We start from the raw sequence: 25,389 nt of genomic DNA, 5'->3' as shown, positions 1-25,389 counted from the left end.
CAGCACAGAGTGGTCACATCAGACGTCCTCACCAACACTCGAGGCAGCTAACAGCTTCCTAAGGTTAGACTACTGGTCCTTTCTTCCAAGCTTAACGTTATAATTTCACCACCCTTAGAAAGGCTAGAAACACAAAGTTTACCTTCTCTTTCTTTTCCTTTGAGCCGCCACTGCTTTGGTTTCTTTTGCATGTGCATGTCTGTGGAATGCAGGCATGCGTGTGTGTGCTTGAGCATGATTAGGACTCAAAGTCTTAATCACCCTCCACTTTGTTAATTGAAGTGGGATCTTTTATAGACTTTGGCTTGTCTAGCCAACCAGCTCACTCCTGGGATCTTGTTTCTGGCTCCCAAGTGCTGGAAAAACAGACGGTTGCCATATTTCCTGGTTTATACACAGGTTCCGGGAGTCTGAACTCTAAACCTCATACTGTGTGGAAAGTGTTTTATGCACTGTGTCATTGCCCCAGGCCTTGGAACCAATTTTTTAATTGTACATGACGTTTGCCTGCACGAATGTCTAGGCACGACATGCATGCCCCATGTCTGTGAGGGCCAGAAGAGGGCATTAGGTATGCAAGAACGGGAGACAGGGATGGTTGTGAGCCACCATGTGAGTACTGAGAATTGAACCTGGGTCATCTGGAAGAGCAACAGGAACACTCACTTATGCACTGAGTCATCTCTCGAGCCCCTAATCTGCTCTTTATCTATTTGTCTATTACTTCTGCTTGTATCAACTCACACTCCCACTAATATATAAGACAGAATCTTACCTTTATTTTGATCACTTATGCTTGATGCAAAAAAAAAAAAAAAAAAAAACCAAGTTCATGCACTGTGGAATTGGAAGGGAGCACCAAATTATAGGAACATTTCTAAGAATAATTTTAGATGTGAAGAAACTGAGGCTCAGAAGGATGATTTTCTTCATGAGTCTACTTGGCAAACTGCTGGTGAAGCCAGAAGCCAGCTAGGTCTGACTTTGTATTACGGTGCTTCCCAGACACTAGGGATGACAGGAGCAAAAGCTATGTGTGCACTGTTAGAGAAACAAAGCAGATTTAAGATTTTCTAAAGTTGTCTTCCATAAGCAAACAGTTCGTATTTTCTCTGGAAGAACCATCTCAAATACACTTAGAATGATGAGAGAAAAATCTAAACCATGCACGCACGCTTCACTTTCACAGGTGGAAAGCATGCATTCCTCACAGGTTTTGCCTCTCCACAGATTGCACCTGCATAAGTCTAAGGCTGGAGAACTAGGTCTGGCCTTGAGGTAACGGATCTATATGGAGAATAGGAAGTGCACATACAAGTGCCTTTCCTGTTTCATTTTTTTTTGGGGGGGTAGGATTTTTTTGTTGTTGCTAGGCGGTGGTGGCGCATACCTTCAATTCCAGCACTGGGGAGGCAGAGGCAGGTGAATCTCTGTAAATTCGAGGCCAGCCTGGTTTACAGAGCAAGTTCCAGGACAGTCAGAGCTACTTAGAGAAACCCTCTCTTGTTTGTGATTTTGTTTTGTTTTTTAAGACAAGGTCTTACGATGTAACCGTGGCTGACCTAGAACTCACAGAGATCCACCTGCCTCAGCTTTCTGAGTCTTGAGAGTAAAGGAGTATCTACTGCACCCAGCTAGGATTTGTTATGCACATTTATGTGCTATGTGCCTGCGTTAAGTTTATGTGTACTTCATACGCATAAGTGTTTTCAGAAACCAGAAGACAATACCAAATCCCTGAATGTGAGGTTACAGGAAGTTTGTGAGCTGCCTGATGTGAGTGCTAGAAACCAAACCCAGGTCCTCTGCAAAGCAGTGTGAGGGTTTGAATAAGAATGGCCCCCATAGGATCATATTTGAATGCTTCAGTTACCTGGGAGTGGCACTATTTGAAAGGAGGAGTGGCCTTGTTGGAGGAAGTGTGTCAATGGGAATGGGCTCTGAGGCTTCAAGTGCATGCCAAGCCCTGAGAGTCTCTCTCTGCCTATAGATTATGATGTGGCTCTCAGCTATGATTCCATCATCTGCTTGCATGCCGCCTTGCTCCCTGCCATGATGAAGATGGATCAAACCTCTGAAACTGTAAGCCAGCCCCTAACTAAATGCTCTTGGTCAGGGTGTCTCTTTACAGCAACAGAACGGTGCATGTGCACATAACCATGAGTCATCTCTCCAGCCCCAATGTAGTTTATCCCAGTCACTATCCCACATACATCGGTTCTCCACTTCTGTTGTGGGAAATTACTGCCACCAACCTAGTTACTCATAGAAGAAATTCTGCCGTCTTCTTTTTGAGAAGACAGACATGGAATTGCTCACCAGAAACCACTATAATTACAATGTTTATGAGCAACATGCAAAAGCCTTATTATTACTTTATCTTCTTGCACCTTTCTGAGGACTTCATGACAGCGGCCTGTATAAAATCTCTAGGGTAGGAAACATCCTTCAATCCGGTACTGAATAATTAAAACGCAATCCAGAGTAACAATATCTTAAACATGGACTGTTTTTCCATGAAATCTGACTCCTACATTTCAGTCAAACACACAGAGCACATAAACAAACATGACTCACCATCTGCCTACAAAGAGCTGGTGGGGAAGAAGACAAGAGATCTTCTGCGTGCCATGATGGTCAAATGGGAGGTACGAACAGATGTCTGAGAAGTTTAGGGAAGAGCTAGGACGACAGGCTGAGGAAGGGCAGGACAGAGGAAATGGCACTAGAGCAGAGGACCCATAACAGCCCACTTTGGTGGGGAAGGGCATGAGAGCAGAAACACATACTGAGGGACTATTAAACAGTCAGCTGACTCCCAGTGAACAGAAATAACAGCACAAAACAGAAACAGAAAAACAGATCTGTAGCATTTCAGAGTTACCAGTGACCTAAACAAATGTGTTAAAACCTAATGCTCAAACCCCTTCCTCTTCATAAGCAGAAGGAGAGGCAGGAAGTAGGAAGCAGTCCTAGGACCTTCCAAAGTCTGCTGTTAATGGGAGTACAGGCACACCAACAAAATCCCCAACATCAGCTTTCTTAGAACTCTGAAAATTCACCAAAGGCTTACAAAAATTCAAGGAATGTTTATACAAGAGAGAAGCCCCACGCTCAGCAAGCAGTGAGCTCTATGGCACTGTAACTGGCCTCACCCCCTTCCCCCAGCTCTGAGGAAACCTTGAAAACCACCAGCCTCATAGCCATCTTTGGAACACCAGTAGCCACCGGCTGGGGCAGAACAGAGCTAGAGCTCCCAGCAAAACAGTGCTGAGTGGAATCGGAGCTCCCTTCGTATGGACAGTCACATCCCCAAACCATTTGCTAAAAATAATCAGAGACAACGAGTTAGTGCCACGGCTTCAGGCAACAGCAACCACAACTGGAGCAATCAAGACTAAAGACTTGGGGAATGAGATATTCAAAGAGCTTAGAAAAGCCCCCCAAATGCATGCGAATGTCTCTCAGCTGCCTGACCTGCTGTGCTGTGCAAATAGGAGATGTGGACTAAGGCACAGTGGTCAAAAGGAGTGTCAACACACACACACACACACACACACACACACACACACACGCGCACGCACGCACACACAAGCACTTCTAGGATGCTGGAGTACGGCCTTCCAAAGTCTGCTTTGCATGGAAGTAACAAGAACCCTGACAAACTGGTTACCACCAGCTTTCTCAGCACCCTGAAAATTCACCAAAGGCTTACAAATAAGTGTCCAGGGACTGCTTACAGAAGAAAGAAGGCTGACTCTCAGCAAACAGAGTGAGCTCTGTAACAGATACGGCACTGGGTCGCTCGCTTTCCCTTCGAAACCTGTTCCTTTTCTGGTATTTCCTAACAGGATGAACAGAAACACCATTAGGGCAGTTACCAAAGCCCCAAGTGGAGAAGTAGTCTTAGGGCTTGGTATGTAAATCAGATCAGTGGCAGCGTGCTTGCTTAGCATGCACAAGACCCTGAAATGCCAAGTCCCCCAAACTCTCCATCCTCAAATCTATCCCTCAGCTTCACTGGCCTCAGCCCCTGCACCTGGCACTTTGGTGACCTCCATGAAGACAGCCTGGTCTCTGTCTAACTCATCTTCCACAGCACTACCAGTATCAGGAAACCCTTTTCAGAACAGATCCTCCAAGGTGGAGAGAAGGCTCAGAGGTTGCTGATCTTGCAGAGGACCCAAGCTTGATTACCAGCCGTAAGGAAGCTCATAACCACCTGTAACTCCAGCTTCGGGGGATCTGACGTCCTCTTCTGGCCTTAACACTCATGTGCCCAAACCTATGTAGCAGGAGGCCACTTGTTGGTTCCCGGCCACTTAGTCCCGAAATAATCACACAGAAACTGTATTATTTAAATCACTTCTTGGCCCACTAGCTCTAGCTTCTTATTAGCTAACTCTTATATATTAATTTAACCCATCTCCATTAATCTGTGTATTGCCTCATGACAGTGGCTTACTAGTAAAGTTTCAGCATGTCTGACTCTGGCAGTGGCTCCATGGCATCTCTCTGATTCCACCTTTCTTTCTCCCAGCATCCAGCCTAGCTTTCCCTGCCTACCTAAGTTCTGCCTTGCTATAGGTCCAAAGCAGTTTCTTTATTCATTAATGGTAATCACAGTACAGAGAGGGGACTCCCACATCAAACCTATACACTCACACACTATTAAAAATACAATAAATCTTATTTTAAATCTATTCTCAATGGCCACTGATGTGACCTGCTAGCGTAGAGGATATAGAAGTGGAAGTCCATCTTGATTTCAAAGCCCTACCCTTAGGGCTGAGAAAGAGGAAAAAGATATATAAACGTAGTAGACATTAAGCATAAGATAACCCAGTGTGGTGGCTCATATTTGTAATCTTAGCACTCAGGACCCTGAGGCAGGAAGACTGTAGCAAACTCTGAACCTGCTTGAGTTGAGAATGAGATTCTATTTTAGAGAGAGAGAGAGAGAGAGAGAGAGAGAGAGAGAGAGAGAGAGAGAGAGAGAGGGGAGGCATGACGGCTAGGGAAATGGTTCAGTGGGGTAAAGTGCTTGCACACAACCATGAGGACCTTAGCTCGGATCCCCAGAACCCATACAAAACCAGACACAGTAGTGTGTGCCTATAACGTCAATGTTCCTACAGCAAGGTGGAGACAAAGGATCTCTGGAAGCTTGCCGGCCGGCCGGCCTGACATACATGGTGGAGAATTGGATGAGACCTAGCCTTAGACAAAACAAGGTAGAAGGTGAGTACCGAACACATGTGTATCCACACTCACACAAATATCCAGAAAGGGAGGCAAATTGAAAAGTCTTCTATAAGCAGGGGTGGTGGTGGCACACACTTTCAATCTCTGCACTTGGGAGGTAGAGGCAGGAGGATCTCTGAGTTTGGGGCCAGCCTGGTCTAAAGAGTGAGTTCCAGGGCAGCCACGGCTAAACAGAGAAGCCCTGTGTCAAAAAACAAAAAGGAGGAGGAGGAGGAAAGCTTTTCTATAAACTAGATACACAAAAAGATATAACCCAGCCCCTTTCTTTTCCTTGATTACACTTGGAATCCCCCGATCCATCCTGCTGTCTCCCATATCAGTCTTCAGGTAAAGGGTCAAGACTCCTTTTGGAGGCTGAAGAAACAGTTCCACTGTTTAGAGTGCTTGCTGGGGGCTGGAGAGATGGTTTAGAGGTTAAGAGCACTGACTGCTCTTCCAGAAGACCTGGGCTCAGTTTCCAGAAACCACATGGCAGCTCACAACTGTCTGTTACTCCATTCTAGGGGATCTGACCCCCTTGAATGGACAATACCTGCAGGCAAAACACCAATGCACACAAAACAATAATAAATAAATTATAAAAAATATTTTTTTTAAAAAAAGGGTGCTTGCTGTACAGCCATAAAGACCAGAGATGCCCTCTTCTGGCCTCTGTATATATACTGGCACAAGAAACCCCAACACATACACATGTGCAAACACTCATACACACAGTACATATATAAATAAATGCATCTTTAAAGATTTAATTTTAATTTTGTGCATATATGTGTGCATGCGTGTGGGTACTTGCATGTGGGTGCAGATGCCCCAGAATGCAGGAGAGGGCACCACATCCTGTGAGCCATTGTGAACTGCCCAATATGGGTTCTGGGAACTGAACTTAGGTCCGTATCAAGACTAGTACAAACACTTCACTCCCGAGCCATCACTAGCTACGACTCCCTGGTTCTAAGATTTCTAAGGAGAAATATGTGTGTGTGTGTGTGTGTGTGTGTGTGTGTGTGTGTGTGTGTGTGTGTGTGTGTGCGCGCGCGCGCGCGCGCACACATGCATATGCTTAGAGACCACAGGTAGAGAGAAGAGGGAGAGAGGAAGAGTCATCCAGCAAAGATGAAAACTGATGTTCACCAGAAATGGAGACTGAATAAACATCTTTGAAAACCATGAATAGTCGGGCAGTGGTGGCTCACGCCTTTAATCCCAGGACTCGGGAGGCAGAGGCAGGCAGATCTCTTGTTAGTTCAAGGCCAGCCTGGTCTACAAGAGCCAGTTCCAGGACAGGCACCAAAGCTACAGAAAAACCTGTCTCAAAAAACAAAAACAAAAAAGAAAGGAGGAAAAGAAAACCACAAATACTCTGGGCAAGGTGGCACACACCTTTAATTCCAGCACTCAGAAGGCAGTGACAGGTTGATTCACTATAGGGATGAAGACCCCCTTCCTGAGATAAAAGGATAGATCAGAATCAAATAAGCACAAACAACAGGCAAAAATGGCAAGCCCTTAAGAGTCCTAATATCCACCAACTTCTTCTATTCTGAGAGAGAGTGGGGGCGGGGGGTGTCAAAGGATCTTCAAGTACTCTCAGCAAAGCTGGGCCTACCTTCCATGTGCTAGGCCTACCGTGTGAGTCACCATCCATGAGCACTTTACACATAATGGGTACAACTTAACTAAGGACAAATTATCATACTTATTTTTACATCGTTTATTTATTAGGGTATGGGGGGCTGCTGTGGAGGTCAGAGGACAGCTTGCAGAAGCCAGGTCTCTCCTGCCATGTTTTGGGCTCTGAGGCTCTAACTTGGGTGGTCAGGTTTGGCAGCAAGAGCCTGTACCCCCTGAGCCATCTGCTTGTCCCCAGCAGTGTTTAAAGCATAGATCTCAGTTGCCCACTGTGGTTCACGCCTGTCATTCCAACAAGTGGGAGGCAGAAGCAGGATTATTTTGAGTTCAAGGTTACACAGTCTGTTCTGGGCAACCTAGAACCAGTTTGAGGTCCTAACTCAAGCGGGGAGAGGGCTAACTAGAGCCATTGCTCAGGGGGTTCCAGCACTTGTTGCTCTTGCAGAGGGTGACAGTTCAGTTCCCAGTACCCACATGGTGCCTCACAAGCATCCATAACTCCAACTCCCGGGCACTCGACGCCCTCTTCTGGCCTCTTGAGGCACCAGGCACATACGCGGTGCACATACATACATGCAGACAAAACATGCATACATCTTAAATCAAAAAAGAAAGGGGGAAAGGAACTGGCGTTAGAATCGTGGGAAGTGTCTGAAGGGTCGAGGGTTGAGCGTCGAGCGGAAGAAAAGGCAAGATCTGGAGATTGACAAAGTCAGAAGACTTGAGCAGAGGAGAGAAATGAAGGGTCTCCAGGTATGATTTCCCAGGAAGCGGAACCAGCAACTGCCATGGAAAGGAGGACTCACGGTGGCTCGTGCTTGCCATCCCAGGACTTAGAAGATGGAGGCAGAAAGACTGCCATCAAGCCTGATCCACATGATGAGCCGGTGGCCAGCCTGGGCTAAACGGCGATTCCGAGGTCAGCCTGAGCTACACAGTTAAGTTTGAAGCCAACCTAAGCTACACGCAATGAGGTCGAAGACAATGTGGGCTGCACCATGAATTGAGTTAGAAGTCATCAAGGGGTAATGACTGAGTTCAACGCCAGCCTGGGCTACAAAGTGCGATGTCTCATAAAAGAGGGAGGGGGGTTGTCTCAAAAACCGGGATAACGGTCTCTGTCAGGCTAGGGATGCCGAGGGAGCATACGCAGGTGAGGCGTCAGGATGCCTGCCGGGCGGATGCGGCGGCGGCAGCAACGCCTGGGACTTCTGGGCAAAGGCTGCGGGACGCGACGGGCGGCCAGCCGGGGCGATGGGGGAAGGGGCAGGCGGGATGAAGGATGGAGGCGTCCGGGGCTCGGCGCCCGGAGCGCGGCGCCGCGCTTACCTACGATGGCGGAGGCGCAGCCGTGGCGCCGCTCCGGCATCTTGGGCTTCGGCCGTTTCTCCCGCCGCCCTAGCTGGTGGCCATGGCGCCCTCCCCGGGAGCGCTTCTTCACCGCCAGGCGACGGCCCTGCCCGGCCCCGCCGAGAAGCGCACCCGCGGCCGCCTCAGCAGCGACTGACCGCTGTCGCCGCCTCCAGCGCCTGCCGCCCGCCGCCGCGTGGCCGCAGGATCTCACGCCCGCCGCCATTGGCTACCCCGACTCCGGCCGCGCGATGTGTCTGCCGCTCTGATTTGTCGGTTCCGGGGGGAGGCGGGGTTTGGGAGAGAGCCGGTGGGGCAGTCGCTGAGAGGTGGGTGGGGTCTGACATCCGGGCCCAGCGTTTGGCGAGCACGGCGAGGGGAGGGGGGTGCTCCCCCGCCGCTACCTGCAGGGGAAGAGCGTTGCTAGAGCAACGGAGCCGGTGGCCTAACTGGAGGGGAGCCAGGCCAGGGCCAAGAGCCCTCACTGGATGTCCAAGAACACCAACATCCCTGAAACCCAGGCAGAGACACACAAAAGAGCGTTCCTAGCAAGGCTTCCTCCCTGCCTGGCCCCCTCCCTGCCTGGCCATCGCTTGACACAGCAGTTAAGCACACACAATTTGCACAATATTCCACACCACAGAAAAGTATAAATGAGGGCTGAGGATAGGAGCTCAGTGGGTAGAGTGCTTGCCCAGAGTGAAGCCCTGGGTTCCATCCCCAGCACTGCATAACCTGGAAATGGTGGTGCCATGCCTCTAATCCCAATACTGAGGTGGTGGAGGCGAGACGATTCTCAGCTGCACAGGGAGTTTGAGGCCATCCTGGACAGCGTGAGATCCTGTCTGGAGACAGATAAAGCCTATAAATGAAAGGCGCTGTGATGGCCCGTATCTGTAATATCTCAGAAGGCTGAGGCAGGATTGCCAGAGGAGTTTGAAGCCAGTCTGGGATACAAAGCGATTTCCAGCCCAAAAGCGTATATTACAGAACGAGATCTTATCCTAACCTCCCTTTGCTCCCTGCCCAGAAGCCAGGCAAAGTGGTGCACACCTATTGCCCCAAGACTTAAGAGGCCAAGGCAGGGTGTTATTCCAGACCAGCAGGGGCTGCATAGCAAGATCTGTCTCAGAGTTAAATTTTTTTTCAAACAGGAAGGTTGGAGATGGAGCTCAGATGCTCGAATGCTTGCTCTGTGTGCAGAAAGCCCTGAGCTGCCTCTCGAGCTCCATAGAAGCTAGAAATGGTGACGCATGCCTGTCACCGCAGCACTAGGGAGGCAGAGACAGGAAGACAGGGAGTTCAGGGTCAGCCTTGTCTACGGTACTGTGTCCGAGGCCAGTCTGAGCTATAAATAAATACGTAAATAAATAAAAGGTGATAAGCAAATCATTACACAAAAGAAGGACGCTGTGGAAAGGGAAGAGAAATGAGAAGAGAAGGCTGCATTTCAGAACTGAAAACCAGCCATTCCTGCTTACAATCCCCATGCACGCTGAGGCCAGGTTTTACCAAAGCCGCGATTTCAACTCTACTGATGTGGACAGGAGAGAGCTTGGGCTCAAGGACCGAGATGCCAAATCCAAAATTCCTGTCATCATCCTCGGAGCAAATGTCACTTAGAGAATGATGTCCAATCTTAGAAATTTATTGAGAAGACTAAAAGAGGGAGCCATGAATGTTTGTGGGAACATCAGTTATAATATTACCCCCCCCCCCCGCACCCCCCCCCGCACACAAAAGTAAAATTCAAGATGGATGTGTGCTTGGAGGCTAAGGCAGAAGAATCAGGAGTTCAGGACTATATAGAGTTCCAAGCACATAGAGAGACCCTGCTTCAAAAAAAAAAAAGAAAAGAAAAGGGGGGCACAATGTGGGTCTCTGTGGCTCATGGCTATACTCATATACTCCCTACACTTGGGAGGTAGAGAAAGGAGAGTAAAAATTTAAGGCTAGCCTTAGCTACATAAGCCAGTTTGAGGCACCCTAAGGCTACATGAGACCCTGATTCAAAAACAAGTTGGGTCAATGATTCTGATTGCTATGTCTTCCTAAGGATCAGCGTTTGGTTTCCAGCACTCATGTCAAACAACTCATGACCGCCTGTAACTCCAGCTCTAGAGGATCCGACACTCTGTTTGGCCTCCACAGGCGCCCGCATGTGTGTTCACATACACAGAGAGAAACATACATGTACACACAGATAAATGAGATAAGTGGATTTAAAAGCTAAAACCAACCACGATGTTCATCAACTGATTCATAGCAATCAAAACATGAACAAGATAATGGTCAATCATAAAAAAAATAAGAATTGATACACAGGGTCAGCAAGACGGCTCAGTGGGCAAAAGTGCTTGCTGTGCAGGCCTGACAACGTGAGCTCCATCCCGAGACCCCGCAGGGAAGGAGAAAGAACCAGCTTTCACGAGTTGTCCTCAACCTACCCAGACACACGATGGCACAAGCATGCCTACACACATGCACAAATAATAACAACAACAGTAACAATCATAATTGAAATTTTTTAAATAACTGAAGAGTCGATGAGTAAAGGTGCTTGCTGTATAAGCCGGGCAATCTTAGTTCGACCCCCAGAACACTGATGGAAGCAGAGGACCAACTTCACAAAGTAGTCCTCTGACCTCTAAACGTGTGTGCACACATACACACACACAGAAACACACACATACACACACACGCACACACACACACGCACGCACCACTTATGCCCCATACACAATAATAAATAAAAATTTAAATGTATCTATTGGGAGGTCTGTGCAGGTGTGTGTGTGAGCATGTGAATGCCCCAGTGAACCTGTGGAGCTCCTGGGGAACTCTTTTCACCACATGGGCCCTAGGATTCAAACTCAGCTTGTCAGTCTTCATTGGTCACTGAGCCATCTTGCCCACCCAACACTGACATCTTCTTATTCCTGTTCCTGAGCTGAGTCTTCTCTACACGCAGCCCTGAGGAGGTCGAGTCAAAATTGTAGGGATTTAGAACAATCTTGGCTATACAGCAAGTTTGAAGTCAGCCTACTTCTGCCTCCTGAGCGCTGAGATTAAAGACATTTGCCACCATTTCTGGCTCTTTTTTTAAAAGACAACAAGCCTTACCTAGAAAACCCGCTGTTGAAGCATATAGAAGCATCTAGCCCTATGACACACTTCTCTTGGAATCTGGCATCTCTGCTTGCTGGGTAAGTGCTCTATCACTGAGGTATAATCCCGGGCCCCCTCATCCCTCCTTGTAAAATTTGAGATAAGTATCACTAATTTGCCCAAGATGGCCTTTAAATTTGTTAAAATTTTACATTTTACTTTGTGTGTATGTGTGTGTGCAAGCGAGCTTGTGTGTGCATGTGGTGTGTGTGTGTGTGTGTATACACAAGTGCTATGCCATACTTATGGGGTCAGACAACAACTTGTGGAAGCTGGTTCTCTCTCCTTCCACCCCGTGGTTCCTAGGGAATGAACTCAGGTTGTCCAGCCTGGCAGTCAGCATCTTTACCTATGAATCCTTTTGTTATTGCTGGGCGGGAAAGATGCCTCAGGGATTAAGAGCACACGCTGCTCTTGCAGAAGACTCCAAGTTCAACTCCTAGCATCCACATCAGGAAGCTCACAACTACCTATAACGCCAGATCCAAGGAATCCAATGCCTCTGGCTTCTGTGGGCACCGCATTCATGCATGCATACTTACCTTCATATGCAAGACATACACACATACAATTAAATTTTTTAAATAATCTTAGAAGATTTTTATTGCATTATTTGTGTGGCAAAGGGATTCACACATACCATGGCTCACACATAAAGGTCAGAAGACAACTTTCAAAAGTTGATTCTTTCCTTCTATCTATCATGAAGGTCCCAGGGATCAAACTTCAGGAAGCCAAACTTAGCAACAAACACCCTCACCTACTGTGCAATCTCAGCACCCTGCAAGCTAGCCATTTTGGTTGTTTGATTTCTGTTTTGAGACAGGATCTCAGGCTAGGGACATAGCTCAGTGGTAAAGAACTTGCCTAGTGTGTACAAGGCCCTGGGTTCCATCCCCAGTACAAAAACAAAACACAAAATACAAAATAAGCAACAACAAACCAGTCACGGTCCCATGTAGCCCCGGCTGGCCAGGAACTTGATGTATGACCAAAGATGTCCCAGCTCTTACCTCCTCCTACGTCACCCTCCTCAGTTCTGGGTTTAAGTGTGTACCACTATGTGTGGCTAGCCCAGTTGGCCTTGAATTTGTGATCCTTCTACCTCAGCTTCCTAAGTAGCTGAATCAACCAAGACTCATCTTGACTATAAATATTCTTAGACTGGAGAACTGGCTCAGTGGTCAAGAGTGTATACTACACTAAATTAAAGAATAAAAAAAAAAAGCTAATGCCCTGAATATGTTTGTCATCCTGCCTGTGTATCTATTTTCCTGCTCCAGCCTCATCTCTTCCAGGGGACAAGAGCAGACTCCTAAACTATCCCCAGAGACCACAGGCTACAGGTGCCCTTGAACAACAAGGAGCTCAGAAGGCATCACTCCTGTCTGTTTCGGGGAATAGCCCCAGCAGTACCTACAGTCTCAGAAGTGAGAAGAGGTGTTTGCTGGTACCTGAGCAAGAAGCATGTCCCATTCAGGTAAGTAGCTGTGTACCTTCTTTGTCGGAGAGAAGGTCTAGCTGAGGCTAAGGACATCACATCTTGCTACGGCAGTGTTTTTAGTATGGATAAAAAGACACCGTAGACCCCAAGCACTCATGGTTGGTTAATGGCATTGCTTTTGAAAGAGACAAAAATGTCGAAGCATGGTGGCACGGTTCTGTAATCCCAGTTACTCCAGAGGCTAAGGCATGAGGAGTGAAGATTCAAGGCCAGCCTGGGGTTCTAATGTGAGTTCAAAGGTAGCCTGGGTAACTTGATGAGCCCTTGCCTCAAAATATAAAAGCCACAAAGAGAGCTTTACTTGCACTCCATAAGGGGCTGGGGGCACTAGCTCTTCCTAGAATCCCCCAGTGAGAGGTTGGGGTGTGGCTCAGTGGTAGAGCCCCTGCCTAGAATCTCCAGTGAGGAACTTCAGCAGTACAGGCCTTGTCCAGCTCACTCAATGCCTGGGTTCCATTCCCAGTACTGAAAACAAAACAAACCTAAAAACCTACAGGGCTCCTGTTATATCGTCGTTCCAGGATCTGGCCTGGCAAAGGGATGTATAGTGGGGCAGAGGTGGAGGTGGGGAGCTCAGAAGTGAAAAACCGAGTCGCCGAGAACCTAGGGATGGGAAGGCTGCAGCAAAGGGCTTACATGTGGAAATGGTCCTCGGAGACGAGGGGGGGGGGGGACACACACGACTCAGAGGTGCACATAGACATGGCCATGAGGGGGACTGTGGCAACAAAGAGGGCTGAGAAGGACACAGAAATGATGTGGCAAAGATGGTTGTCTGTCCAACCTTCCACTCTGACCTGCCACTACTTGGATGGGGGGGGGGGGTGTGGATGCGCGGGTGAGAAAGGAATGAATGAATGACAGCTCTGTAGCACGGGGAAGAAACGGGAGAGCGGTAGGGTCCTGCCAGGGAAACGAAGGGAGACTCTAGGTGAGGGCATCAGTGCCGAGGGCTGTGATGTACCAACTGAGGGGTAAACTTGCATCCCGTAAAGGGATCCAACAGCCTTGGCTAATTTGGGACAAGAAAGCGCTTGCTTACCTGCAGATAGCATCAAAGAGGCAGGACGGCAGCAGGAGACCCCTCACCGTCCATTGGAAGCTTGTGGCATAGGCTGAGTGGAGGCAAAAAGAAACGAGTGATACAGTTTCAAGGAAAAAGAGAAAAATGAGCGCACCTCCTCGCTTTTTCCCACCTCTAGATCCCAGAGCCCTGGCCAGGTCAGGCCCTTCGGCCACATCAGCATCTTAAAAGCCAGCCCAACCTATGAGCAGGCATTTTCCAAACGGCTGCCGAACGCTGCACCTTCCAAAAATACCACTTCGAGTAACTCATGCCAGGGAACGAGGGCCACATGCCCAGGCTAGAACCAGCCAATGGGACGTCCTACGCCCCAGGAGACGCCATCACATGCTCTACAGACCCCACAGACAGGAAATGCTTACTGCCTGGACGGGAAGGCAGACCAGGATGAGATTACAACAAAGCCTCAGGCTGAAAACTTCAAGCATCCTCTAGATTTACTTGGAGTTTTTTGTTTGTTTGTTTGGTTGGTTGGTTGTTTTCTTTTGTTTCGTTTTCATTATATAGTCCTGTAACTTGTGGCAAACCTCCTGCCTCGGCTTCCTGATTGCTAGGATTGTAGGGATGAGCTAAGACACCTGGCTTTGCTCATTTTACTTTTACGTTTGCTTTTGTTTAATTTGTTTTCTTTTGTTTTCAGACAGAGTTTCACGTGTCCCGGGCTAGCCTCAAACTTACTATATTACTAAAGATAGTTTTGAGCTCTTGATTCTCCTGCATTAGCCTTCAGAGATGGAGACAACAGGTCAGCCCCGCTGCCATGCAGTGAGACAGGGACACAGGTCAGCCCCGCTGCCATGGCAGTGAGATTGTCCCTCTAGTGGGATGCAGTTACTCGGTTCACGTGCTTCGTGAGTGTTCAAATTTTTATATACATTTACACATCCTTAAAAAAAAATAAAGACTGGGTGCAATGGGCTTACATTCACAGTGAGAGACAGGTGGATCAGGAATGGAAGGCTAGCCTGAGCTACATGCTGTGCCCTTGCTTCAAAAAACAAAAATGAAAAAGAAAACAGCCAAGCCCTTTATTTAGAAAACATAGTAAGCATTAAATAAATGGTGAGAAGTAACCAATGTGACATTAACTCCACGGTGCTTACTCTTTAGCAGGGAACAAGCTGTTGGAGCAGTAGGTGTGAATAATTATCATATTTGCTGAATATAGAAGAGAGATGGCTGACAGGCAGACAGCTAGGCAATGTATGATAGATGTGGCGTGGGAGGTTCTTCTGTCTATGTGTTGGTTTTATTTGGTTAATGAATAAAGAAAACTGGATTGGCCTGCAGCATGGGAGGAGGAAGGCAGAGTTAGGAGAAGTCATGGATCCGCTGTCTGAGACAGACGCTGGGAACTTTAGCTGGTAAGCCACAGCCCCGTGGTGATATACAGAAGAATAGAGACGGGTTAGTTTAGGATATGAGTTTAGCCAGAAATATGCGTAAGCTAAGCCGGGCGGTGGTGGCGCACGCCTTTAATCCCAGCACTCGGGAGGCAGAGGCAGGCGGATCTCTGTGAGTTCGAGGCCAGCCTGGTCTACAAGAGCTAGTTCCAAGACAGGCTCTAAAAAAGCTGCAGAGAAACCCTGTCTCGAAAAACCAAAAAATAAAAAATAAAATAAAATAAAGGAAAAAAATATGCATAAGCTATTGGCCAAACAGTATTGCAAATAATATGGTTTTCTGAGTGGTTATTTCATGACTAGGCGGCCAGGAGGAACAAGCGACCCTTCCCCCAACATAGATGGATGACTGATGATAGATGGACAGGTACATTGATGGTAGATAAATGGATAGATGACGGATGGATGTCTAGATAGACAGATGATAGGTAGATGACTGACAGATGACAGGCACGTAGATGGACAGATGGACCTCACCATCATTACCACTACTGATCCATTTGAGGGTAAACTTCGGACGGTCTTCTGTTCTTTTTCCCCAGAGACATCATCAGTATCACCTAGCAATAAGAGCACTCTTTTAAAACACATTTTGTCTATATGTTTATTTTTTTTAATTTTCAAGTGTGTGTCTGCGTCTGCCATGCCAGCGTAGTGCCCACAGAGGCCATAAAACATAGTTGAATCTATGGAGCTGGAGTTACAGATGGTTGTAGCTGCCCATTGTGGATGCTGGGAACTGAACTCGGGTCCTCTGGAGAAGCGGTATTTGCTCTTAATAGCCGAGCCATCTCTCCAGCCGCTGCGCATTCTCTTATATAATGACGAAATGAAAGAAATTTAAAATAGTCATGTTGGTGCATGCTTGCAAACCCAGCAGGAAAGAGGCTGAAGCTGAAGGGTCCTGGACTAGCCTGGGCTACACAGTAAAACCATATCTGAAAAAAAAAGGTAAGGAATCTAGCATTAATTTGATTCTATTATCTAACAAACAACATTCTCACATAATATTTTTCCTGAATTATTATCTCGTCTCTCTTACTCTGGGACCATGTCCGCTCTCTTCCGGTGAGAAGGCATGGTCGTTATTTGTCCCAGCTGAGGGACTCCGCCTTTACGCATCTTTGGCGAAGGCAGAATCTGCTGAGCGTCTCCAGTATTATGTCCCCATGGGCCTTTGTAACAAGTTAAGAGCTACTTCGAGTCCACGGAAATATTCTAGTCCGACTGCTGTGGATTCTCTGCCCGGCCATTCAAGGAAAGCAGAGCTGGCCAGTGTTCAGGAGGTGAGGTGACCAAGATCCAGTGCCAGGTTGGGCAGGAAAGGGAGAGTAACTAGAGCAGAAATCTATGCCTAGCACCACGGACAGACTGCATGCCGAGCAGGGTCTCACTGGAGCAGGCATCAGTGAGGCTTACCTTTCTGCCTTCATGGCTAGGACCGGGGCCCAACAAGTCCCTCTTCGCCCTCTACTGGTCTCTGATGGTCCCACGGGGTAAATATGCCAGAGACAGAAGGGCAGCATCATTTCCCGACAAGATTTGTTTCTTGTACTTGTTTAATAAAATGCTGATTGGCCAGGGTGGGTGGTAGGCTTCTGGGTCTGGTGTGGCCTCCTCCACATCCCCCCCACCCCCAGCCGGTTTGCTCAGCTCCTGCAAATATTTGCTGTGTTGTTGCTCCAGGCCTTGGGTTGATGGTCAGTGTGGAATGGGGGAGGGAAGTGGGCATGAAGCCCACAGGACACAAACAAACCTGGACGAGTTGGCCATGAGTCAAGTCACTGTAGGCTAGACAGAAGGTCTATTAATTTCCTAGGGTGCCATTTGACAAGCACAACCTAAAGGTGACATTTCTTCTCTTTCTCTCTTTCCTTCCTTCCTTCCTTTCCTTTCCTTTCTTCTTTTTCTTTTTGAGAGAGAGAGAGAGAGAGAGAGAGAGAGAGAGAGAGAAGATCTCACTCTGTAGCCCTGCTTGACCTGGAACTCACGTTTATCTGGCACTAAAGGTATGTGCACTACACCCAGCTAAAGATTTATTTATTTGTGTGTGTGTGTGTGTGTGTGTGTGTGTGTGTGTGTGCAGGCTACCCTCATGTCAGAGGTGTCAGTTAAATATTAAGGTTGTGTGGCCGCCTAACATGGGTGCTGGAAACCAAACTGTCAGGTCCTCTGGAATAGGAGCAGGTACTCTGAACCACGGAACTATCTCTTCAGCCCATGCATGACTTTTTTTTATGATGGCTTTTTAACACAGGGATTCTGGGGATCAAATTCAGGTCCCTCTTGGCTGCACTGCTCTCCAGTCCCTCAGAGGTGTGCCTCTGAAGACAGGACTCAGCTTTGGCTTCTGCCCTTCTCTCTCTGCTTCCTGGTGCTGTGGGGCAAATGGTTTTACCCTGTGAAGATTTGTTTCTTGTACTTGTTTAATAAAATGCTGATTGACCAGTAGCATGCAGGAAATATAGGCGGGGTAACCAGGCAGGAAGTAGAGGTGGGACAATGAGAACAGGAGAATTCTGGGAAGAAGAAGATTCAGTCTGCAGTCGTGACCCAGAGGGAGCAAGATGAGACTGCCTCACTAATAGAAGGTAGTAAGCCACGTGCCTAACACAGACAAGAATTATGGGCTAATGTAAGTTATAAGAGTTAATAAGAAGCCTGAGCTAATAGGCCAACCAGTTTATGATTACTGTAGACCTCTGTGTGTTTTGTTGTGACTGAATGGCTGTGGGACCAGGCGTGACAGAAACCTCTGCCAACATCCTGGTCTGCTGGAACGTGAACAGTTCCTTCACATGCTTCCACTACCATGACATCTTCCTCAAACACATGAGGACAGATAGATATGGAATGAAGCACCCTAGAATTGCAAGCTCCAAATTTGCCCTTTCCTTCAATACATAGTTTCTTTTAGGTATTGTGGTCTATGAGACACAGCCTACAGTCATCTGATAGGAGAGCCTCAATTGAGAAATTGGCTAAGTCAGATTAGCCAGTGGCTAAGTCGCTGGGGGACTGTCTGTTACCTGATGCAAGAGGGCCCAGCCCACTGTGGGCAGCACAGGAACCTGGAGGCAGGGACTTGGAGGCAGTGACCCAGAGGCAGGGACTATGGAGGAATAGTGCTTGCTGGTTTACTCAAAGTCTCAGGCTTGACCAGCTTCTTATACAGTCCAGGATTACCTTAATAAGGATAGTGATGCCCACAGCATTGCCAAATAAAATAATATATTCATAAACCATTAGGAATGTGTGGTGTGTGTGTGTGTGTGTGTGTGTGAGAGAGAGAGAGAGAGAGAGAGAGAGAGAGAGAGAGAGAGAGAGAGAAAGACGGGGCGGGGGAGGTGTGTCTCATACAGCCTATAGTGGAGGCTGGTCTGGAACTCACAGACCTATGGCCTAGGCTGGCCTTGGACGCTTGACAATCCTGCTCCACTTTTCCAAGTGCTGGGTTACAAGCCTGCCCCACCACACCTGACTTCCATTTTTGTGCTTATCACATCTTCAGTATGTCAGACACAGATCATCTCACAGACTAGAGCTTCTAGAAAGACCGGGATTTTTTACTAATTGAATTTAATTTTGACATTTTTTCTTTTTTCATTTTTCTTGTGTGTGTGTGATGTGCATGTGTGTATGCATGCTTTTGCATGTGTGGGGTGAGGGAGCATGCGTGTAGGTGTGTGTGCATCTGTGCATATGGAGGCCCAAGGCAATGTTAGGCACCAGCCTGGATTATTCTACCACATTATTCACTGAAGTAAGTGATGTTCTTCTTTTCTGGCGTGGGGTGTATCGCGGAGCCGGAGGAAGGGAGACCCAGGACGCGACCACGTGCGTGGGAGGATTATTTATTAAGGAAGGGGGTGCTCGACAGTGCGGGTCAAGGGAGGGAGGAAAAAGAAAGAAGGGGATAGAGAGAAAGAGAGAGAGAGAGAGCAAGAGAGAGAGAGGGAGGGAGGGGGAGAGAGAGAGAGAGAGAGAGAGAGGGAGGGCGCGTGTGCACACGCAAAAGGGGGCAGTGAAAAGAGAGAGAGGGAAGAGATTCAGGATGACTCCAAGAGACCAGAGGTCGCTGGGAGTGGGCATGGAAAGGGGCGGGGACCAAAAGAATAACAGTAAGGTCTTTAGATCAAGCCCAGAGCTCGCCGATAGAGTAAGTCTTGCTAACCAGCGCGCTCTGGGGATCCCCTGTCTTTGCCTTTGTAACTGGGGCCAGAGTTACAGGTAAGCCACCACATCTCCTCAGAATTCACGTGGATTCTGAGTAGAGAACTAAGAGGCTTGTACTTGTAGACCAAGCGCTGTAACCACTGAGCAATCTCCCCAAGTTCCTGCAGTGCATTTTCATACATACCTAAAATCCACTTACTGAATTCTATTAGGAAAAATGCTGAGTCATGTGATTCCCTCCAATTCCAGCTCCAGGACTGGAAGGAAGAGTGCCCCTGAGTTCACACACAGTGAGTTCCAGGGCTGGAAGGAAGAACGCCCCTATGAGTTCACACACAGTGAGTTCCGGGGCTGGAAGAGCGCCCCTATGAGTTCACACACAGTGAGTTCCAGGGCTGGAAGGAAGAGCGCCCCTATGAGTTCACACACAGTGAGTTCTGGGGCTGGAAGGAAGAGCGCCCCTATGAGTTCTCACACAGTGAGTTCCGGGGCTAGAAGGAAGAGCGCCCCTATGAGTTCACACACAGTGAGTTCTGGGGCTGGAAGAGAGCTCCTATGAGTTCACACACACAGTGAGCTCCATGGCTACTCTCAGCTACTGAATGCAACCGTCTCAAAACCTCAAAAGGAACCTTTACTCCCAGCACTCCGGAGGCAAAGGCAGGCAGATCTCTGTGAGTTTGAGGCCATCTGGTCTACAAGAGCTAGTTCCAGGACAGACTCCAAACTACAGTGAAACCCTGTCTCAGAAAAAAAAAAAAAGAACCCAAAAGGAATAATATATTGCCATTTTTATAAAAAATTATGCATAATGTACAAGTTGATTTGCTTCTTCTTTAAAGAATTCATTTTATGTATGTGTGATACATTAAAAATGGAAAGGTGATATATGATAGATAATAGAGTTGATAGATCATATAGATGACAGATTTGATAAACAGTATAGATGATAGATAGAGATAGATAGATGATAGATAGATAGATAGATAGATGATAGATAGATAGATAGATGATTGATAGATGGATAGATAGCTTTTGAGCAGGTTGTGCATTCTTATAATCCCCAGCACTCAGGAGGTTGAAGCAGAAAATCCTGAGAGATCTTCATAGAGAGATCCTGTCTCAAAAACAACAATTAAAAAAAAAAAAAAAGCTACCCTGGTCTACAAGAGCTAGTTCCAGGACAGGCTCTAGAAACTACAGGGAAACCCTGTCTCGAAAAACCAAACCCCCCCCCAAAAAAAAATAAAATAAAAGCTAGATGTGATGTGTGATGGCACCAACCTATAATCTCATCTCTTAGGAAGGAAACAAGAAAAGAGATTAGAGACGGTACATAGGTAGGTAGGTAGGTAGGTAGGTAGGTAGGTAGGTAGATTGATAGGCAGGCAGGCAGGCAGGCAGGCAGACAGACAGACAGACAGACAGACAGACAATTTCAGAGTGCCTATAGAGTGTTCCGGGGCAATTGTATCTAGGTTACATTCCCTGGAGTGAAAAGGATCCAGATTTCAGGAACTGGAAATAGGAAAGCTGGAACTGTAGGTTCTGAATGGACGATGACACATTTTACTCATTAGCGTTGATGCGGGCCAGATTGCTTTCCAAGAAACCCTGCCCTCTCGCTTTTTCCAGCCCTTCTTGATGGAGGACACGGAAGAACTAGGCCAGCCTGGAGGGAACTCTGGGCCCTTGCACGATGGCCAGCGCTCAGGAGGGGTGTATGCAAGCAGGGTGTGAGGAGTGAGAAGCGACTCCAGCAGCCAGCCCCTTCCAGAGAGACCACATTTCTCTGGCTCTGGCGGCCATCAGGGAGGCCCGCCTCCACAGTCCAGCTACGACCCTATTTCCCCTGTGCTTCTGAAACCCAACCAGAGCTCATTTCTCATCCAGAACTGCATTACAACACGTGGCAGCTGTAAAAAGTGATCTCATAGGTCACACAGAGCTGCAAATACACCCTCCAGTCTGGCTCGTTGCTCGTTTGCTCCTTTGGTTGGTTTGAGGTGGAGTCTCTCTGAGTAGCTCAGGCTGCCCCAGAACTCATTTTGTAGTCCAGGCTGGCCTCCAACTCACGATTTCCTCGCCTGAGCCTTTTATGTGCTGGGCTGACAAGTGTGTGCCACCAAAACTGCTTTTAAAGCCTTGTTTGCAAACTTAATGGGATTTACAATCACCATGGAAACCGACCTCCGGGATCCATGAGTTTCTAGGCTGTGTTCACCAGGGAGGGAAGACTCGCTCTAAATGTAGACAGCACCAGCTTTGGGGTTGAGGGCTTAGGCTAAACAGAACAGTTAAAAGGTGACCCGAGCACCCGTATTCATTTTCCCTGCTTCCCGACAGCAGATGCTTTGTGACCATGACTTCGACAAAGAGAATTTCCCTTGAGTGGCTCTGTCATGACAAAGAGAACAGTAACTAAAATAACCCCCCCTCTAACCCCACCCATTCAGATCTGGAAAAAAGACCACAGAGAGTCTATGGCCAGCCTCACATTAATAACTGCTATGTAAGCTAACCTTTCCCCATTGCTGGTACCAAGTCCTGACACAATACAATTGGATGACAGAAGGATTTGTTCTGGCTCACAGTTTGAGCAGATACAGGCTTTATGGTAGGGAAGGCATGGGGCAGGAGCATGAGGCAACTGGTTCATTCCATCTTATCTGAAAGCAGACAGATGCACGACGGTGCTCAGCTCACTATCTCCTTTCTATGTAGTCCAGAAGCCCAGCTCAGCTAACAGTGCTACCCACTTCAGGCGGGTCTTCCTCCCTCATGAAACTTCCTCTCCGCCACACCCAGACGCTCGTGGCTTCAGTCAAGTTGGTGATGTTAGACATTACACTCTGCTGAGTGCTGGAAGGGAGGTTAGATAATAAAGGAGCATCTAAGGACTCGGGAGAAGTTGGCCTGGGAGCCTCTGGTCACACCAGGCAGAATCGCCAGTGGCACACTTTGCTCTGGAAAGGGTTCAGCGCCCCAGCTGGGCTATCACGGGATGCTGGCTGGCCTTTCTCTCACCCCATCCTGCAGCGAAGCAGACACTTCCCATCCACATAGATCTGCTCCAGCCTCGGGCTTGAAGCACAGAATCTACCCAGTACTCTGAGAGACGACAAAACCTCAGCATCCAGTCACCTAGAAAATCTAGGGAGGTGGCTCAGTTGCTAAAATGCTTGTCACGAAAGCACGAGGGCCCGAATTTTACCCTCCAGACCCCAGGGAAGAAAGCTGGGTGCAGCAGAATGCGCTTGCGCTTGCGCTTGCGCTCTCAGAGACGTGGAAGCAGGTTCTAGAGAATGCCTGGGTGAACTCTACCTTAAGTCGTAAATATTGTCTCAAAAAGTAAAGTGGGGACTGAAGAGACACCTCAGTTCTTAAAAATCACGTATTGCTGTTGCAAAGGACCCATGTTTGGTTCCCATAACCCAGGCCAGGTGGCTCACGACTGCCTGTGACAAAGGGGGAAAAACCCACAAATTATGGAGGTGGGAGGGTGGCTCAGTGGTAGCCTATCATGTGCAAGGCCCTTGGTTTCATCCACAGCACTGGAACCATATAACAAAGAGAATGTCCTTGAGAATCTTACGACAAAAGCCTCCCGTGTTTATGTGTCCTATAACCCACCCACCGAGTAACCATCGCTTGTGGTGGTTACTAGTTATCTAGATTTGGAGGAACATTAAAAGCAATGGCACAGAGGCTCCCCCAAGGGAGAGCCCCTAAGCATTCTGAGATTGGGATGGTTGGGATTCCAATGGGGGGGGGTGGTAGGAGAATCAGAACTGTCAGGGGTATCTGTCCAAAGCATTTATTAGATCTCACTTTCAGAAGAATTATGAGTTCATGACTATTTTTGATTACATAGTGAGTTTGAGGCAAGCCTGTGCTACCTGAGATCCCATCTTAAAAGAAATGAGGAAAAGAGGGAGTGAGGGGTGTAGGAGGAGACTGCTTGCTCATTTCCCTGGCCGCCCAGACCGAATAATCACAACAGAAACCGTTATTAATTACAACACTGTTTGGCCAATAGCTTAGGCATATTTCTAGCTAACTCTTACATCTTGAATTAACCCATTTCTATTAATCTGTGTATCACCATGAGGCTGTTGTCTACCAGTAAAGTTCTGGCATGTCCTCCTTCGGCAGCTACATGGCGTCTCTTTGACTCGGCCTACTTTTTCTCTATATCTCTGTTCAGATTTCCCGCCTGGCTTTGCTCTGCTAAGCCATTGGCTGAAGCAACTCTGTTCATTAACCAATGGTAATAAAACATATTCAGAGCCTACAGAGGGAAATCCCACATCAGAGGAGGGAGGGAATAAGGAAGCAGGCTCCATGAGGAATGCCTGTCAGTGAGGAGGACAGGAAGGCACACCCCGTGTTGGGGTGGGCAACAGCTCTAAGGGTGACGTCTACACAGACACAGTAGCATTGGTGCTGGTGACAGGAGCAGGTGCAGTTCTGCGTTGGCAGCCACGTCCATGGCTCTGCAGTGAGAATACTGGTATCCACCTCAGGTTAGTTCTGCAATGTGGCCTGGGCACTGTGCCTGGAGGTTTGGGTGCAGGTGTTTCTGAGTTACCCACTGCCCTGTAACGAGTGCTTCTTCTGTGCAAACTAACTGCAGGAGGTTTTGCTATATGTCATGAAGTCTTATCTGACCCAGCAAGCAGGACTACGCAATAAAGGTGGTGTGCATTCATGAACTATAGTTATGGATGCTTGGTATTTAGTGTGTGTCATCATACATGGATCCCCCGGGAAAGGGAAGTAGACAAGATCTCCTCAGTAAATTGGCGGTGGGGGGGGGGGTATGAGTGTCCTAGGGGGTGAGGAGAGAAGGGGAGTAGGGAGGAGAACATGAGGGAAGGGTGAGTTGGGTAAAGGACAGAGGAGAGTAAAGAGAGACCTTGACAGAGGGAGCTATTATAGGGTTAGCGAGAAACCACGGACTAGGGAAATTCCTAGGAATCCACAAGGATGACCCTAGCTAAGAATCTAAGCCATAGTGGAGAGGGTATCTTAACTGCCCTTCCTGGTAATCAGACTGATGACTACCTTAATTATCACAGAACCTTCATTAACTGAAGGAAGCAGATGCAGAGATCAACAGCTAAGCACTGGGTCAAACTCCTGGAGTCGTCACAGAGAGGGAGGAGCAGTATTATGAGCAAAAGGGGTCAGGACCATGATGTGCAAATCCACAGAACAGCTAAGCTGAGCAACTGGACTAACAGCTGGGGAACCTGCATAAGACCGAACTAGGCCCTCTGAATGTGGGTGACAGTTGTGTGACCTGGGCAGTTTGTGGGGCCACCAGCAGTGGAACCAGTATTTATCCCTAGTGCATGAACTGGTTCTTTGGAGCCTACTACCTATGGAGGGATACCTTGCTCAGGGTATACAGGGGGGAGGGCCTTGGTCTTGCCTCAAATGATGCGACAGACTTTGCTGACTCTCCATGGGAGGCCTCACTCTCTCTGAGGAGTGGGTGGGGGTGGTGGGGAGGTGGGGGAGTAGGGGGGAAGGAGGGAGAGGGAACTGGGATTGGTATTTAAAATAAGATTATTTTATTTCTAAATAAATATTAAACAAACAAACAAACAAAGTGTGTGTCATGACCAGTGGCACCAAGGACTTGGTAACAAATACATCATTTGGAGGTTGGAGCTGTACTTGTACAAAGTCCTGAATTTGGTTCCCAGCAGGTATACTGTCATATTCCTGTAACCTTTGACTCAGGAGGTGAAAGCAGGAGGATAAATTCAAGTTCAGCAGGGCGGTGGTGGTGCAAACCTTTA

The 25,389-nt window shown here is 47.8% G+C and overlaps 1 protein-coding gene across 2 annotated transcripts in view; it reads right to left on the bottom strand.

Annotated features, from left to right (window-relative positions):
* Positions 1-17,028, bottom strand: part of Tpst1 (tyrosylprotein sulfotransferase 1) — a 65,023-nt gene extending 47,995 nt beyond the window's left edge. The window contains exons 1-3 of one of the 2 annotated variants that reach the window (XM_038345274.2): positions 16,823-17,028; positions 15,881-15,963; positions 13,959-14,031 (exon numbers count right to left, since the gene is read on the bottom strand). The gene's annotated coding sequence lies outside the window, so the exon portion shown is untranslated. Of the gene's footprint in view, positions 1-8,223; positions 8,409-13,958; positions 14,032-15,880; positions 15,964-16,822 lie in introns of those variants that run through there. The other variant, XM_038345273.2, reaches the window with a different exon arrangement.
* Between the last annotated feature and the right edge of the window lie 8,361 nt (positions 17,029-25,389).

Source organism: Arvicola amphibius, chromosome 10 (assembly GCF_903992535.2).
Source record: "Arvicola amphibius chromosome 10, mArvAmp1.2, whole genome shotgun sequence".
NCBI classification, from domain to species: Eukaryota; Metazoa; Chordata; class Mammalia; order Rodentia; family Cricetidae; genus Arvicola; species Arvicola amphibius.
The sequence above is the reverse complement of the archived record's forward strand: the minus strand, read 5'-3'. Positions and strand labels throughout refer to the sequence as shown.